Source organism: Microcaecilia unicolor, chromosome 4 (assembly GCF_901765095.1).
Source record: "Microcaecilia unicolor chromosome 4, aMicUni1.1, whole genome shotgun sequence".
Taxonomy (NCBI): domain Eukaryota; kingdom Metazoa; phylum Chordata; class Amphibia; order Gymnophiona; family Siphonopidae; genus Microcaecilia; species Microcaecilia unicolor.
Window position 1 is genome coordinate 140,969,927 of NC_044034.1, and position 17,050 is coordinate 140,986,976.

General features: G+C 42.1%; 1 protein-coding gene across 3 annotated transcripts in view; it reads right to left on the bottom strand.

The window, feature by feature from the left end:
• ELP4 (elongator acetyltransferase complex subunit 4) overlaps nucleotides 1-17,050 on the bottom strand; it is a 335,577-nt gene that overhangs the window by 42,902 nt on the left and 275,625 nt on the right. The gene's annotated exons all lie outside the window — the stretch shown is intronic.

Below are 17,050 nucleotides of genomic sequence, written 5' to 3' on the forward strand. Positions count from 1 at the left end.
CAGGAAACCTCAGTTTAGACTTTTGGTCTGTCTCAATATGCAGTGCTTATGTTCTTATAATAAATGTTTCACATTTAATAGACTCGTTTAAAGAAATTCTGTGAATTATTATCAACTAGTAAAAAAGGCCCGTTTCTGTTTGAAAGGAAACAGGCGCTAGCAAGGTTTTCCTCTGAGTGTGTATGTTTGAGAGAGTGTATGTGAGAGTGACTGTGTGAGAGAGGCTTCTGTTCCTGCTGCTGTGCATTCCCTGTGTTGTGCTGATTCACTGCTCCCTGTATCGTGGCTCCGCCCCTCTCCCTTCTACTGGCCAATCTGGTGTGGGTTGTGTGACATCACTATTATCTACTCCAACATGATCCACGGTTCCAGGCAGCCTCAGAATATTGGAGGTGAGAATTATTATATAGGAAATGCTTTAAAGTGTTTCTAAAGCAGCCTTACCAGAGTGTTATCCTTTCCCCTAAAATGTAAAACTCCTCCTATGTTGGCCTTCCCTAAAACATAATCTTCCCCGATTATATCTTTACCCCCAACCGTTAACTTAAATTACTAGATGTCACTTGTCTTATGTTACTTTCCCCTCAAATGGCCCACTATGAATCCACATGAACCTAGGCTTTCTTTTTCATTGCTCTTAAATTCTGGAATGACCTCCCCCCCCTCCCCCCCCACCAATCAGAACCAAAGCGTCTTTCCCTAAATTCAAGCTGTGGTTGAAGACCTATTTTTTCAGCTGGTTTTTGGCTATGTCCTCCTTGTTCTCCTTTTTGTGTGAATGACTGCTATCCTATTAAACATGGAGTTCCTTTCTGTTTCTGGTTTTAGTGACTAACATTGTATTGTAAACTACTATCATCATGCAATGGCGGTATATCAAAACTGACAACCAAACAGCAGAAGCGATCCAAGGAAGGACAAACACTGTAAGAGTTTATCCAAATGTCAACCTGGCCAAGTTTTGGAAAAACCTTCGTCAGGGATCACACAGGTTTCCACAATACATTCACAGATTCAATGCATGTACTGCAATACCTGCACAGAAAAAGCTCTGGTACAATTCCAAAAGTCAGTAACCATCAAGGTATTTGCAATACATGCACTGACTCTGTGAATGTATTGTGGAAACCTATGTGACCCCTGACAAAGGTTTTTCCAAAATTTGGCCAGGTTGGGTCCTGCTTCCATCATTTGGATAAACTCTTGCAGTGTTTGTCCTTCCTTGGATCACTGCTGCTGTTTGGTTGTCTGTTCTGCTTCTGCAGTAGTCTGTTTCTGGTATAGCAAAACAGCAATAAACTAGAAACTTATTCTACGAAACAAAGCTTCATAATGTAGGAGCAAGATAAGCACTATCTGCCTATATAACAAAAGTATATGGGTTACAATACATGGCCCTGTTCAGAATTTCCAAACTGACATGAAAATACAGACTTTAGCTAACTTCATCCTTCACTGCTGAAGCCTGTTGCTAAGGCCTGTGAATAGTGTGTAGTCAGCAAAAAACCTTGCAATACAAACTTCAGCAAGGACTGCCAGCCAGCTAGCCAAGGACTCCTGAAACTCCTCTTCGTGACTAAGCCGAAAAAAGGCTGGAGCAGCAGAACGACACCAGGCCTATTATTCTGGACTTAGTGGCACCTTTGCACCCCAGAAGAGTACATGTTTACCTAAAACACTGATCTCATGGTTAAAGTGCCCTTCACTGTGGAGCCAGTGGGACAATATTGTGTCCCCTAGAGCCACAGAATTGGAGACAAACAAGTTGCTGTACATCGACAGGAAGGCCAAGAATGGACATCATCAACCTAGCTGCTGCTGGGCTTTTTTTTTTTTTTTTTTACTATAAGAGGGACTGCAAGCTAGGATAGGGGAGGATTCCATCTGGAGAATGGCCTGTCTCCATGTCTGTTTTACCATCTGAGGAACACACAGATCTGCTGGATGCCTGTATCATCTACTAATGCCATATAATTGCCATGTGTTGATGTTTACAAGTGCTGTGGGGATAGAGCAGTTGATGGATTTATAAGTCTGTCTAGGGTAATGTGCGTTTACTCTGAGCTGTTTCTATGGTGAGATTTTCATTGCCTTTATTCTTGCCTATTATTTCTGCTGCTGTTGTAAATAAATAAGCACTATATTTTTATAATATCCCTAGTGTGGAGTTAGTTCTTTAATTATTTGGGCTTTGGGCTTGGATCAAAGATAAGAGGGCACATATTTCCAACACTTTATTGCCTAATGCTGGTACCGTGGCAAAATCCCGTTCCTCTGTGACATATATTAGGTGTCACTTTCCCCAATAACACCCAAAAAGGATGTTATCTGTGTATGCCCCACAATGATGTCCACAGTTGCAGCCAGCACACAACAGCTGTGTTACCAGAAAAACAAACTGAAATATTTTCTATTCGGACCTGCAACATGGCATAATGAAAAAGAACAAACCAAACAGAGAGGGTAAACAGCATACATTGAAAGTAAAGCCTTTTACTAAGTGTATGCTTAATACAGGAAAAAAGGCAGAAGTTGACTAGGCAGGATGAGAGTGAAGCCAATGGTTATGCAGAAAGCAGCAATATTCAGGCCACTAGTTGAATAACTACCTTGGGAAAAGTTAGGCCAGATAAACTGATGTCCTAACTTTGTCCAGACAGGGATCTGGATCCTTAAAATACTGGTGTTTTAAATATGGGCTTAGCGAGCAGGAGAGTCCTGCGTTAAAATATGCTAAACCTCTATTTTAACGCATTTTAGTAAAATGGCCCCTAAAATCTGTAATACTAAAAAAAAAAAACCTCTAAGGTAGGAGTCAGTGAAAAGAAGGCAAGACAATCTCCAAAGCTATCTACTGGCTAACAGCAGACTTCTCCAGGTCAAACAGCATGGCTGAAAATCATCCTCCTTTGGCAGGTCACATGCAAGGGGATTAAAACAGCACAGGAACATTACATTTTCAAAACTATATTGGAAATCATCCAGTTTTCTTTTGAAAATTAAATACATAAGTATTGCCATACTGGGACAGACCGAAGGTCCATCAAGCCCAGCATCCTGTTTCCAACAGTGGCCAATCCAGGTCTCAAGCACCTGGCAAGATCCCAAAACAGTACAATACATTTTATGATGCTTATCCTAGAAATACACAACAAAAACTGGACAAAGTTCACGTATTGCAATAGGACCATAAACGGCTAGGGAGGTTATCTCATAACGTCAGAAGTATCCGTGTGTGCCAACTGTTGTTCTGGCTCACCGGTCTGTATGTATTTGTAATCATTGAACACCTCCAGCCAACCAATGGTACCCGCTAGTACTCATATGTGAAAAAAATTGCCTATATATTGTTCATTAATTTTAGGAAAAAGGCACAACAATGTCCGTGGGTACCATTGTTCAAAAATTCAAAAATTAAACATTATTGCAATTAATAGGCAAGTAATGCACAAAATCAACTTAAGTAAATGAGCAAGTAATGCACAAAATCAACTTAGCTTGTAAGCTCCCAGCGCTGTCTAATAACTTCAACGGCTGGAGCTCATCGGGTTTCAGTTTAGGTTAGTGAAACCTCTTTAGGCAACTCCGGTAATCTGATAAGCCCGACAGGACCCTGTTTCGCGGTCTCTTGCTTTGTCAAGGGCATATAGGTCTAGAGAACGGAGAACAAATAGTTAGTATTAAAAATAACATGAATAACGCTTACTTGTTAAGTAAACCCAGCGTTAGGACTCACAGCAGCCTGAGTTGTTGTCGGTAAATCGCCAATCTAAGATGGCGACCACGTTGTAATTATAAGCTTATTAAGCTCCGCCTCTAAAGGTCACGTCATAGTCAGCTGTTCGTAACAGTCAGTAAATTAAAAGAAACAGTTCCAATGGAGAAAGGTGTTCAAGCCCTGAGGCGCCACTGTATTCAGGCGAAAAATCCATTGGGTTTCTTTTTGTAACAAGAGTCTATTAATGTTACCTCCACGGGCATTAGGCACAATACAATCAATCACCATACATCGTAGGGATTCAATCGTATGTTGGTTTGCAACACAATGTTGGACAAGCGGAGCTCCAATCATACGGGCAGAAATTCTGGATCTGTGTTCAACCATTCTCGCGTTCAAAGATCTGTTAGATTTACCAATATAGATCTTATCACATGGGCATTTGATATAGTAGATGATATGGGTAGTACGACAGGTCGTGTGGTGTTTAAGTTGAACTGTCTGGCCATTGTGGTAAAAACTGGCTGTCTCGATGGTCATGGGGCATGTTTTGCATCCACTTCTATTACATTTTGTGTGGCTCCCATGCATATTAAGCCCAGTAGTTGCAAGGACTGGTAAATCAGCTGGACTTAGGATTTCACTTAAATTGCGTGCTCGGGAAAAAGCCATTCTCAGGCGGCAATTTTCAAAAATGGGATGAGCACGCATAATGTCCCAATGTTGTTTAATAATATGCGTGGCAGCTTCCCCACCTTGTATATATCTCATAATAAAGGTCATCGTAGGATCTTCTTGTGGATTTGATGACATATTTCGTAAGAGCAGATCTCGGTTGACAAATTTAGCCTTTGTAAAAGCTTTATTCAAAACATTTTTCGGATAATTACGTTGTAATAGTTTGGAGCTAAATGTGTGGGCTTGCTGGCGAAAATCTGATTCTTCAGAACAGATTCGTTTAAATCGTAAGAACTGAGAATAGGGCAAACTCTGGCAAAGAGTTTTAGGGTGACAGCTGCCAAATTCCAAGATAGCGTTCCTATCTGTGGATTTGGTATGTACCTTAGTTTGGAAACCCCCGGCTCTCAGAGTAATTTCAACATCAAGGAAGTGAATATTGTTATCCGAAAACGTCACAGTGAACTGAATCCGCGGATGACAGTTATTTAGCCATGATTGAAAATCTATTAGTTCATTGGCAGTGCCCGTCCAGAGGACGAAAATGTCGTCAATATATCTCCGCCATAGTGTGATATTGTGGTGATAAGGGGAGGTATATAACCACTTATTTTCAAACGCTGTCATATAAAGATTAGCTAGAGTTGGAGCAAACGTTGCACCCATGGCCACACCTGAGGTCTAAAGATATAAACTAGTCCCAAATTTAAAGAAGTTCTTACAGAGAGCCACCTTCAATAGTGACATCAGAAATTTGGTCGGGACCTCGTGGGGTCTTTGTCTCTCTTCTAATACCATGAATACCACTTCAAGTAACTCATCTTGTGGGATCATGGTGTAGAGAGATTTGACATCAAAAGTGGCCATGATGCATTGTGCGTGTGTGACATTTGTGTCTCTCAAGATCTGTAGGAAATGATTGGTATCTTTAATATATGAAGGGCATGATGAAACCCTATCTTTCAAAAAGGAATCTAGATAGATAGACAGGGGCTCTAAGAGGGAACCTCTAGAGGAAATAATTGGTCTACCAGGGGGCTTTTTAAGATCTTTATGTATTTTTGGTAATAAATACATGACGGGTATAATAGGAGTTTTATTGTTCAAAAATTGAAATTCTTTGTTGGTCAGAAAGCCTGTTTCCAGGCCTTCTTTGGTAATGTCTTGAATCAAATGTTGTAGCTGCGTGGTACAGTCATGTTGTAACTCCACATAGGACGTCTGATCTGCAAGTTGCGTACATAAAGATCTTAAAAAGCCCCCTGGTAGACCAATTATTTCCTCTAGAGGTTCCCTCTTAGAGCCCCTGTCTATCTATCTAGATTCCTTTTTGAAAGATAGGGTTTCATCATGCCCTTCATATATTAAAGATACCAATCATTTCCTACAGATCTTGAGAGACACAAATGTCACACACGCACAATGCATCATGGCCACTTTTGATGTCAAATCTCTCTACACCATGATCCCACAAGATGAGTTACTTGAAGTGGTATTCATGGTATTAGAAGAGAGACAAAGACCCCACGAGGTCCCGACCAAATTTCTGATGTCACTATTGAAGGTGGCTCTCTGTAAGAACTTCTTTAAATTTGGGACTAGTTTATATCTTCAGACCTCAGGTGTGGCCATGGGTGCAACGTTTGCTCCAACTCTAGCTAATCTTTATATGACAGCGTTTGAAAATAAGTGGTTATATACCTCCCCTTATCACCACAATATCACACTATGGCGGAGATATATTGACGACATTTTCGTCCTCTGGACGGGCACTGCCAATGAACTAATAGATTTTCAATCATGGCTAAATAACTGTCATCCGCGGATTCAGTTCACTGTGACGTTTTCGGATAACAATATTCACTTCCTTGATGTTGAAATTACTCTGAGAGCCGGGGGTTTCCAAACTAAGGTACATACCAAATCCACAGATAGGAACGCTATCTTGGAATTTGGCAGCTGTCACCCTAAAACTCTTCGCCACAGTTTGCCCTATTCTCAGTTCTTACGATTTAAACGAATCTGTTCTGAAGAATCAGATTTTCGCCAGCAAGCCCACACATTTAGCTCCAAACTATTACAACGTAATTATCCGAAAAATGTTTTGAATAAAGCTTTTACAAAGGCTAAATTTGTCAACCGAGATCTGCTCTTACGAAATATGTCATCAAATCCACAAGAAGATCCTACGATGACCTTTATTATGAGATATATACAAGGTGGGGAAGCTGCCACGCATATTATTAAACAACATTGGGACATTATGCGTGCTCATCCCATTTTTGAAAATTGCCGCTTGAGAATGGCTTTTTCCCGAGCACGCAATTTAAGTGAAATCCTAAGTCCAGCTGATTTACCAGTCCTTGCAACTACTGGGCTTAATATGCATGGGAGCCACACAAAATGTAATAGAAGTGGATGCAAAACATGCCCCATGACCATCGAGACAGCCAGTTTTTACCACAATGGCCAGACAGTTCAACTTAAACACCACACGACCTGTCGTACTACCCATATCATCTACTATATCAAATGCCCATGTGATAAGATCTATATTGGTAAATCTAACAGATCTTTGAACGCGAGAATGGTTGAACACAGATCCAGAATTTCTGCCCGTATGATTGGAGCTCCGCTTGTCCAACATTGTGTTGCAAACCAACATACGATTGAATCCCTACGATGTATGGTGATTGATTGTATTGTGCCTAATGCCCGTGGAGGTAACATTAATAGACTCTTGTTACAAAAAGAAACCCAATGGATTTTTCGCCTGAATACAGTGGCGCCTCAGGGCTTGAACACCTTTCTCCATTGGAACTGTTTCTTTAATTTACTGACTGTTACGAACAGCTGACTATGACGTGACCTTTAGAGGCGGAGCTTAATAAGCTTATAATTACAACGTGGTCGCCATCTTAGATTGGCGATTTACCGACAACAACTCAGGCTGCTGTGAGTCCTAACGCTGGGTTTACTTAACAAGTAAGCGTTATTCATGTTATTTTTAATACTAACTATTTGTTCTCCGTTCTCTAGACCTATATGCCCTTGACAAGCAAGAGACCGCGAAACAGGGTCCTGTCGGGCTTATCAGATTACCGGAGTTGCCTAAAGAGGTTTCACTAACCTAAACTGAAACCCGATGAGCTCCAGCCGTTGAAGTTATTAGACAGCGCTGGGAGCTTACAAGCTAAGTTGATTTTGTGCATTACTTGCTCATTTACTTAAGTTGATTTTGTGCATTACTTGCCTATTAATTGCAATAATGTTTAATTTTTGAATTTTTGAACAATGGTACCCACGGACATTGTTGTGCCTTTTTCCTAAAATTAATGAACAATATATAGGCAATTTTTTTCACATATGAGTACTAGCGGGTACCATTGGTTGGCTGGAGGTGTTCAATGATTACAAATACATACAGACCGGTGAGCCAGAACAACAGTTGGCACACACGGATACTTCTGACGTTATGAGATAACCTCCCTAGCCGTTTATGGTCCTATTGCAATACGTGAACTTTGTCCAGTTTTTGTTGTGTGTTTTTTACAAATTTTTGTTGGACTAAGTTTAGCCATTATTTATTCTTTGTTGTTATATCCTAGAAATAAGCAGTGGATTTTCCACGTCCATTTTAATAATGGTTTATGGACTTTTTCTTTAGGAAGCCAGCCAAACCTTTTTTAAACCCCGCTAAGCTAATTGCTTTTACTACATTCTCTGGCAACGAATTCCAGAGTTTAATTACACGTTGAGTAAAGTAATATTTTCTCTGATTCATTTTAAATTTACTACTTTGTAGCTTCATTGCGTGCCCCCTAGTCCTAGTATTTTTGGAAAGAGTAAACAAGCGATTCACATCTACCCGTTCCACTCCACTCATTATTTTATAGACCTCTATCATATCTCCCCTCAGCCGTCTTTTCTCCAAGTTGAAGAGCCCTAGCCGCTTTAGCCTTTCCACATTAGGTGCCATGTGTCCAGGTGAACGTGCGCACATACAATGCAAACAATACATGTTTTTCAAAACATTCAAATATCTTTAAATCAACAAATGTTGTGTTCTTTGCTTCCAGTTATTCATTACTGTTGAGAAAAAACCCACAGCATTCAGCAAGGCTATTTTTAGCGTAAACAGTGACGCTTTATAAAACCTGAAGGTGAAACTGAGGCTTGGATTCATTTAGAAAATGATGCACTGAATGCAGTACGCTGCATCAATTTTAAGCACTAAACAATTTACGTCTGACTTTAAAACTCATCCTCAAAACATTAATCTATACAAAGGCCAGAAGCTAAATGAGGCATAATTTGTGAAACTGATACCTTTCATCACAACCTTTAGCAGAAAAGGTCATTAGATATATTATATCTAAGTGAGCAGCTTATCCCTGCTTCATTACTGATAATTAAGGCTAGTAATATTTTCTTGACAGTAATGTGTCCAGCACAAGATATAGTCTAGTTTGCATAAAATACGCATTAATTGCCACAGTAATACTATAGCTAAAAAAATTAAGTACCTGAGTAACATGCTTTCATTATTTTTTCTTCATTTCCTTAAACAATTACCAAGCTCAGAAAACATAATGAGCATATTAAGAAATCCATCTGAAAACACTCATTAAAATCCTAATATAAATTAAATATAAGAACAATATATATTTATTTCATATATCATGTATTCTACTATTATGGACATATATTTTTTCAAAACAAATTGCTACAATGACCTAGAGAGAAGTATCTATTGAAACTATTTTTCCCTATATCATGAGAAATATAAACATCCTTTTGCTGCCACTAATCTCTGCCTACCTACTTCCTCCATACTCTGCATTCATAAAAATAAGTAAGGTAACTATTTCAAAGCACAGAAAATGGTATTTAGTACGGGCATGTGTCTTTTGAAAAGAGCACAGACTGCTGCTCATATAAGGGCTTATTTACCAAAGTGTGTCAAACAGTAAATCTGGGAATTAGCACACGTGAGCAGATTAGTGGCTTCACAGAACACACTAATTCCCATGTTAACTGCCTAATATGGAATGGGGAAGGGGAAAGGCAGGAAATAGCTAGAACTGTGCCTTGTGGTTAATGTGGAGGTAGTCACCATGTCTGATAACAAGGAGAAGTTAATACTACTTGAATAGGGTAAGGGTAAAGATAATAGGATTTGATATACCACTTTTCTGTGGTACAATCAAAGTGATTCAAAAATGCAAACAGGAAGGAGTCTCTACAAAATTCCAACAGGAACCAAGGAGAAGTAGACTGGGGGATTGGGCATCCAAGTGGCAGATGAAGTTCAATGTTGACAAGTGCAAAGTGATGCATGTGGGGTAAGAGGAACCCGAATTACAGCTATGTCATGCAAGGTTCCGCATTAGGAGTCACGGACCTAGAAAGGGCTCTGGGAGTCATCGTTGATAAGACGTTAAAAACGTCTGCTCAGTGTGCTGCGGCGGCTAAGAAAGCGCACAGAATGTTGAGTATTATTAGGAAAGGGATGGAAAACAAACACGAGGATGTTATAATGCTGCTGTATCGCTCCATGGTGCGACCGCACCTCAAGTATTGTGTCCAATTCTGGTCGCCGCATCTCAAAAAAGATATAAAGGAATTAGAGAAGGTGCAGAGAAGGGCGACGAAAATGATAAAGGGAATGGAACGACTTTCCTATGAGGAAAGGCTGAGAAGGTTAGGGCTCTTCAGCTTGGAGAAAAGGCGGCTGAGGGGTGATATGATACAAGTCTACAAAATAATGAGCGGATTAGAGCAGACAGACGTGAAGCATTTGTTTACACTTTCAAACAACAACAAAACCAAGGGACACAAGATGAAGCTAGAATATGATAGATTTAAAACAAATAGGAGAAAGTTTTTCTTTACTCAGCATGTAGTTAGACTCTGGAACTCATTGTCGGAGAATGTAGTGACAGCAGCTGGCCTTACGGAATTTAAAGGGGGTTTGGACAGATTCCTGAGGGAAAAGTCCATTGAACATTATTAATTTTTTTTTTTTTTGGGGTGGGGGGGGGGGGGGGTTGCCAGGTTCTTGAAGCCTGGATTGGCCGCTGCCAGAGACAGGATGCTGGGCTTAATGGACCCTTGGTCTTTTCCCAGTATGGCGGTGCTTATGTACTTATGACCCAAATGACAACCAATCAGGGAGATGAATCTTAGGAAGTTCTTTAATGAGAGAACCAGAATATGGACCCGACATGGGCCATTTTTCGATGGAAGCAGCCACCTGCCTCATGGGTCACAATCAAAACTCTAGTAACTAGAGCCACTAATAATGATGACTGGTGCAGTAATATAACTCAATGTACGAACACTGGCAGTAGTTTCACTGGTTCTCGCCACAGACACTGTGGGGGAAGCAGAGCCCTGCACAGTGTCTGTGGCATGAACCATTGGAACTACTGATATTATTGGTAGGTTGAGTTGTACTACTGCACCAGACATCATTAATAGTGGCTCTAATTACTATTAGAGCTATTGATTGTGACCCCTGAGGCAGGAGGTTGCGTCCGTCGAAACACGTCCCGTGTCGGATCCATATTCTGGTGCTCTCATTAAAGAACTTTTAAGATTCATCTCCCTGGTTGATCATCACAATGAAAGTGGTTTATATTTATTATATTCAGGTAATTTCTCTGCACAGTAACTCTCTCATTCCATAATCTTGCATGCAAGTCAATCTCTTCAGAAACAGCCATCGCCTCTAACGGCCACTTATGAACTCAGGAGAACAGCATAAGGAGGAGAAAAAAAAGGAGAATGTCACAGAGTTTTTATGTGGATGATGGACTGACGTCATAAACCTACTTTAAAGATCTCAGGCAATACTAGCAGAGGCCAATATGAGACTCCAAAAATTAGCCTCTGGTAGCGCTAAAGAAGTTATAAGTAGTAGTAGTAGTCCTCCAAATACCATGCTAAAGATTTAAAGAAATTGGACCTAAGAGTTGATACACCTGTACCTTAGCAAAGTCTGAGATCAGGTTGGACACCAAAAAGAGTTATTTTCACCTTCCAGTCTTAACACAAGAAAAACCATATTGCATCAAGGCATTTTGTCAATAATGTTTAGCCTGCTATTGAGGTTTGTGACTCCAGTCCTCATAAAAAGAACAAGTGAATGGGATACCTAGCCATCAAGATATTTTAATATGGAACTTATATGGGAAAAGGAAGTATAGAAAGATTCCCTTCACATTCTTGAAGCTCTACATTCCACGTAAGTATACCTCTACATCTCTTACTGCTTCCTGTTAAAGAGATATTTGTGTTCTTTTATATTTATTATTCACCTTTTCTAAACCTGACCTCAAGATGAGGTTATATTCAGGTAAATGAATTATTTCTCAGTTCAAACGGATTCATAATCTATACTTATTTATTTATGACATTTTTATCCCACATTAGCCTGAGAAGAATCAGATTCAATGTGGCTTACATAAGAAACATTAATGAAATGGTACATGTTTAGATACGTAACAGTTTGTATAATACTTCATATAATGCCACTGCAATAATTTAAAATGAATAGTGTGAAAATGATCTCTCCATCTGGGACACACAGTCCCTCTTCACTGTTTTAGACACACAGTCTTTTCAGCTGGGACACACAGTACCTCTTCACTGTTCCAGACACTGTCTTTTCAGCTGGGACACACAGTACCTCTTCACTGTTCTAGACACACAGTCCTATCACCAGTCCAAAGGGCACAGCCAGTACTTCTCATGGGGATCCCTCTGCTTCAGTTACCAGCCCTCTTCTGCAGCTGCTAGCTCTCCTCTCTCTCCCTCACACGCTGGTGGGGTCTTAAGTGGTTAATGGCCAAACAGGACCCAGCCCATAACCTGCTGCACCTGTTTCCCCCTCCAGGACTCTCCCCGGTCCTAGCGACCTCCAGCTATACCTCCCCTTTCTGGCTCCCTTTAGTGACATACCCAGCCCTACTCCCTGGACATTTTAGGGGGTCAGCGCCCTCTAGGGGCCTAACCAGGGAAGGACAGCCTCTTCCTTCTTACATACCCCCACCCTTAAGATAATTGCTGCTCAACCTCAGCAACTCTGTAAGCCTTTTCCACTGAGGAGCAGCAATTCTTCCAAGAGGGCATACACTTTTCCAGGCTCATCCCTGTTCTATCCCTGGGTCTCACCAACCCCCCCATCTAGGCTCCTCATCCCCCTCTTAGCACATCCCATGGCCCCGGGCCCTTCCCATTCACCAGGCCTTGAGGGGATTCCACTGCAGCGGGCCCTACCTGACCCTCTTCTCCTGCAGCCCCCTCCCACCTCTTGGGCACCCGACGCTACCATGAGCCCTCCGAGAGAGGGGTCACCTAGCTCGCCTAGGTCCCTTATCTTTCTCTTAGCACCTCACATGGCTTGGCCCTTCCCCCCATTCCCGGGGACCTGAGGTGCCTAACCGCAGCAGGTCCTGTCTGACCCTCCAACTGCAGTCACCTCCTACCTCCTGGGGCATCCGACCTCACCACGATCCCTCCGAGAAAGGGGTCACCTGACGACTCTTCTCTTAGCACCTCACATGGCCCGGGCCCTTCCCTCTCACTAGGGTGCCCGCCGCTACCATGCTCCCCCAGGCTGGGGCCCCTGCAGTAGGTCCCTTTTGACCCTCCCCCTGCGTCCCAAAACCTGGTTCTTAATGTCCAGCTTTAATAGATCCTCTTCAGCGGTAGTTGACTCCGGTGAGTGCTCTGGCCTTCTCCTCCCCGGTTTGAACTTTTCTCCGGCTTCTCAGGCCTCCATCCTTCTTGGCCGTCCGATGGGGTGCAGCCTGCAATCACAAAAACAAAATCCAAGTGTGGCCTGTTTTCTCTCCTGGCCCCCTCACTTGTGCTGCACCTCCCTGTGTGTCCACCTCCCCTCCCAGGGAGGGTCTTGTGGCCTCCTCCATCCCCTACAGCCACTCCCAAGCCTCCAGTTCTCACTTACGTATCCACTCTCACCTCCCCCCTAAATACCCTTTACCTGGGGTAGGTGAGCAAAGCGCTTTTGCTAGTGTTGGCCTCCTCGATGGGCTTCTGGAACCACGGCCTCTGGAACCTCCAAGGACACCTCCATCTCACGCCGACCCCTCATCTGGTCCGATCTGGAATCCAACTGCTCCCACGTGGATGTTCAGTGCAGATCCCACTCCTGACATCAATTGTGAAAATGATCTCTCCATCTGGGACACACAGTCCCTCTTCACTGTTTTAGACACACAGTCTTTTCAGCTGGGACACACAGTACCTCTTCACTGTTCCAGACACTCAGTCTTTTCAGCTGGGACACACAGTACCTCTTCACTGTTCCAGACACACAGTCCTATCACCAGTCCAAAGGGCACAGCCAGTACTTCTCATGGGGATCCCTCTGCTTCAGTTACCAGCCCTCTTCTGCAGCTGCTAGCTCTCCTCTCTCTCCCTCACACGCTGGTGGGGTCTTAAGTGGTTAATGGCCAAACAGGACCCAGCCCATAACCTGCTGCACCTGTTTCCCCCTCCAGGACTCTCCCCGGTCCTAGCGACCTCCAGCTATACCTCCCCTTTCTGGCTCCCTTTAGTGACTCACCCAGCCCTACTCCCTGGACATTTTAGGGGGTCTGCGCCCTCTAGGGGCCTAACCAGGGAAGGACAGCCTCTTCCTTCTTACAATAGATACAACGTAGGTAATAATTAACCTGAGATGCAACATTTCTTCTGGGGGAAGTGGATACAAATAGGAGACTGATTGGACAGAAGGTTATGCTTTACAATTAAATTAGGTAAACAAATTATAATTGAAGATGATTAAGTAAGGACTTGAATATCCAGGGACAAGTTGGCATTAGTAGAGGATAGAATGTAACAGAATTAGTATCAGAAGTAGATTCTATTCAAATTGGTTCTTTGTTTTGTGGAAAGTTAAACTGAAAAATAGGTTGTCAGTAAACTTCAAAATTACAAGTAATCATCTGTACATTTAATTATTTTAGGTAAAGAATTCCAGGTTTTGGTGCCTTAATACGAGAAGTTTGCAGTATGAATTGTTTTGTAGGTCACATTCTTTCAGTTTGGGAAATGTAAGATAAGATATTCTCTAGATGATTTAATAGCACTGCGTGGTGATAATTCAATGAGATCCTTCATATAGGATGGGGCTATGCTGTAAAGAATTTGGTGAATGAATACACATAACTTGAATGATATTGTCTTTTATTGGCAATCAGTGTAAATTATAAAGAAGAGGGGGTAGCTTTTGTGAAGTGTGGTGATCTACATATGAGGTGCGTAGCAGTATTTTGAGCAGTTTGTAGTTTTTTATGAACAGTTCATTTAATTCCTGCATAGATGGAGTTACAATAGTCAAATTTTGTTAAGACCGGGATGGAACTAAGGTCTGAAAAACTGGTTTAGTAAAGAATGGTCTTAGTCTCTTCCATTGCCAAAGTGAGACCACTTTAGAGACTTGATTTTCAAGGGAGAGGAACTGATCAATTGTAATTTCATGTATTTCGTTGGTGAATGGAATATATATAGTGACAGAATCAGCATACATGAATGCTGGAAGACCAGTTTCTTTTTTTCCGTAAATTGCCTAGGGGAATCATCATGATGTTGAATAGGATGGGGGATAGAAACCAAAAGCAAAGTGATTTAGCCAAATTCATAAAGTGTTAGTGGGAGAAGCAGGATTTGAACCCCAGCTTCCCTGATTCAAATCCATTTTTAACCCCACTAAGTCAAGTCTCCACTCCCTATATGTAGTAAATATTAAGGCAATTTTTTGAAGGGTTGGTATATATGAGGGACATGAGGGTAGCCAGTATGTGAGAGGGTTGTGTAGGGGTATAGATGCATATGTGGAGGGTACTGGGGAAGTATGTAAGTGGGTATGTGTGGATGTATCTATATTAGTGATATGTGGGAGATGTAGGTTGGGCTTGTATGCTGTGTGAGAGATTGAGTATATGGAGTGTGAAGGTTTTATGTTTGGTGTAATGGAGTATGTGTTTGTATTTATGGGGTTAGGTAAGGATTGTAAGTGGTGGGAGAGGTACATGGGATATGTATGTAGTAGTTGTGTGGAGCATGAACATGGAGGTGGGTGGGTGTTAGATGAATATCGGGGAGTGTGGTATGGTATGAATGTGTACAGATGGAATATGAGTGGAGGTGTATGTGTGTAGAGTTGTATATGTGTGCATTTGGATATACAAAGGGATGTATGTTTATAGGAGTGTACATATGTAGAGAGAGGGTGTTATGGGGTAGGTATGTGTGATGTATGTGTTTGTATGGATAGAGTGTGGCAGTGCCCCACAATGATGTCCACAGTTGCAGCCAGCACACAACAGCTATGTTACCAGGAAAACAAACTGAAATATTTTCTATTCAGACCTGCAACATGGCATAATGAAAAAGAACAAACCAAACAGAGAGGGTAAACAGCATACATAGAAAGTAAAGCCTTTTACTAAGTGTATGCTCCAGATATCTTCGGGGGGAAGAGCTCACTCTCCAATCCCCCAGTTGGTTTATAATCTGGAGTCAATGCTGTGCCAGGACCTCCTCGGATCGTGTGAAAATCATAACCCACTTCGGGCGTTTCCACTGTCGACCTCCATAGCGAAGCGTTACTGTTTCCTGGTCTTGAAGAGGTCATGCCAACAGGGGGACTCAAAGTCACTCCCTCTCCACTGAGATTCGGCAATAAAGCCTTGCTGTTCCCCGAAGCAGGAACCGATATCCCCGACGTTATGACCCCGAATCTCTCCAAAGTAGACTGAGAAGTGGTGGGAACCCCAGCCGTGTTCGAGGAGGACAACACCACGGCTTTGCCTTTCTTCTTCCCCATTCTCTGGGGAGCGCACTTACTTCTTCAGGTATTCTGGTGTAAAACGGGAACTCAACTAATGCACATCCTCCCTCGACGCCATCTTGGATCCTCCAGTTTGGGACACTCTTTGTCTGGTTTCTCCTCAGAGGCCTGTCTGATATGGGTAACCCTTCAGCATAGCCCTCTGAGTCATTGAAACACGGAAGCCCCTCCACCACTTACAAGGTGGTGTCCCTTCGGAAGGGAGAGTCTCAAACTTTAGTTGATAAGATGTTTAATTACACATGTCCAGTGCTCACATCCACCTGTGAGTTTCCTATAAAGGGGATAATGCTATCATTTGGTGTCTTCACATAGATGCCCTAAGGCAATGCAGTAGGAGCCTTTTCTATAATGGAACCTAAGTGACAAGCATAATCTAGTATCAGTGCACCTAACATCTACTGACTGCAACCTATGTCAGCCATACAGTTACTGTAAATGTGGACACCTAAATGTGGCAGGGATGCATGTAACTTACAAGTTTAAGAGCCCCACCTATATCCTGCCCACCTCTTTGTAAATACCTGGTCTGTAAGTTAAGCAGGTATTTGCAGATTAGCATTTAGGTAGAATACTGGCACTTATACATATTGTGTGTGCATATGCATCTAAATGTCAGTATTCTAAATATTTACATGCATAATGCAGGCATAAATGTGAGCACTTGTCCATAAAGTGTCCTCATGGTTCCAACCCTCCCTTTACCACTTTCAGTCAAGATCAAGGCCCTCACTGGAACAATCAACCATTTCTTTTCTAACCAGGCATCC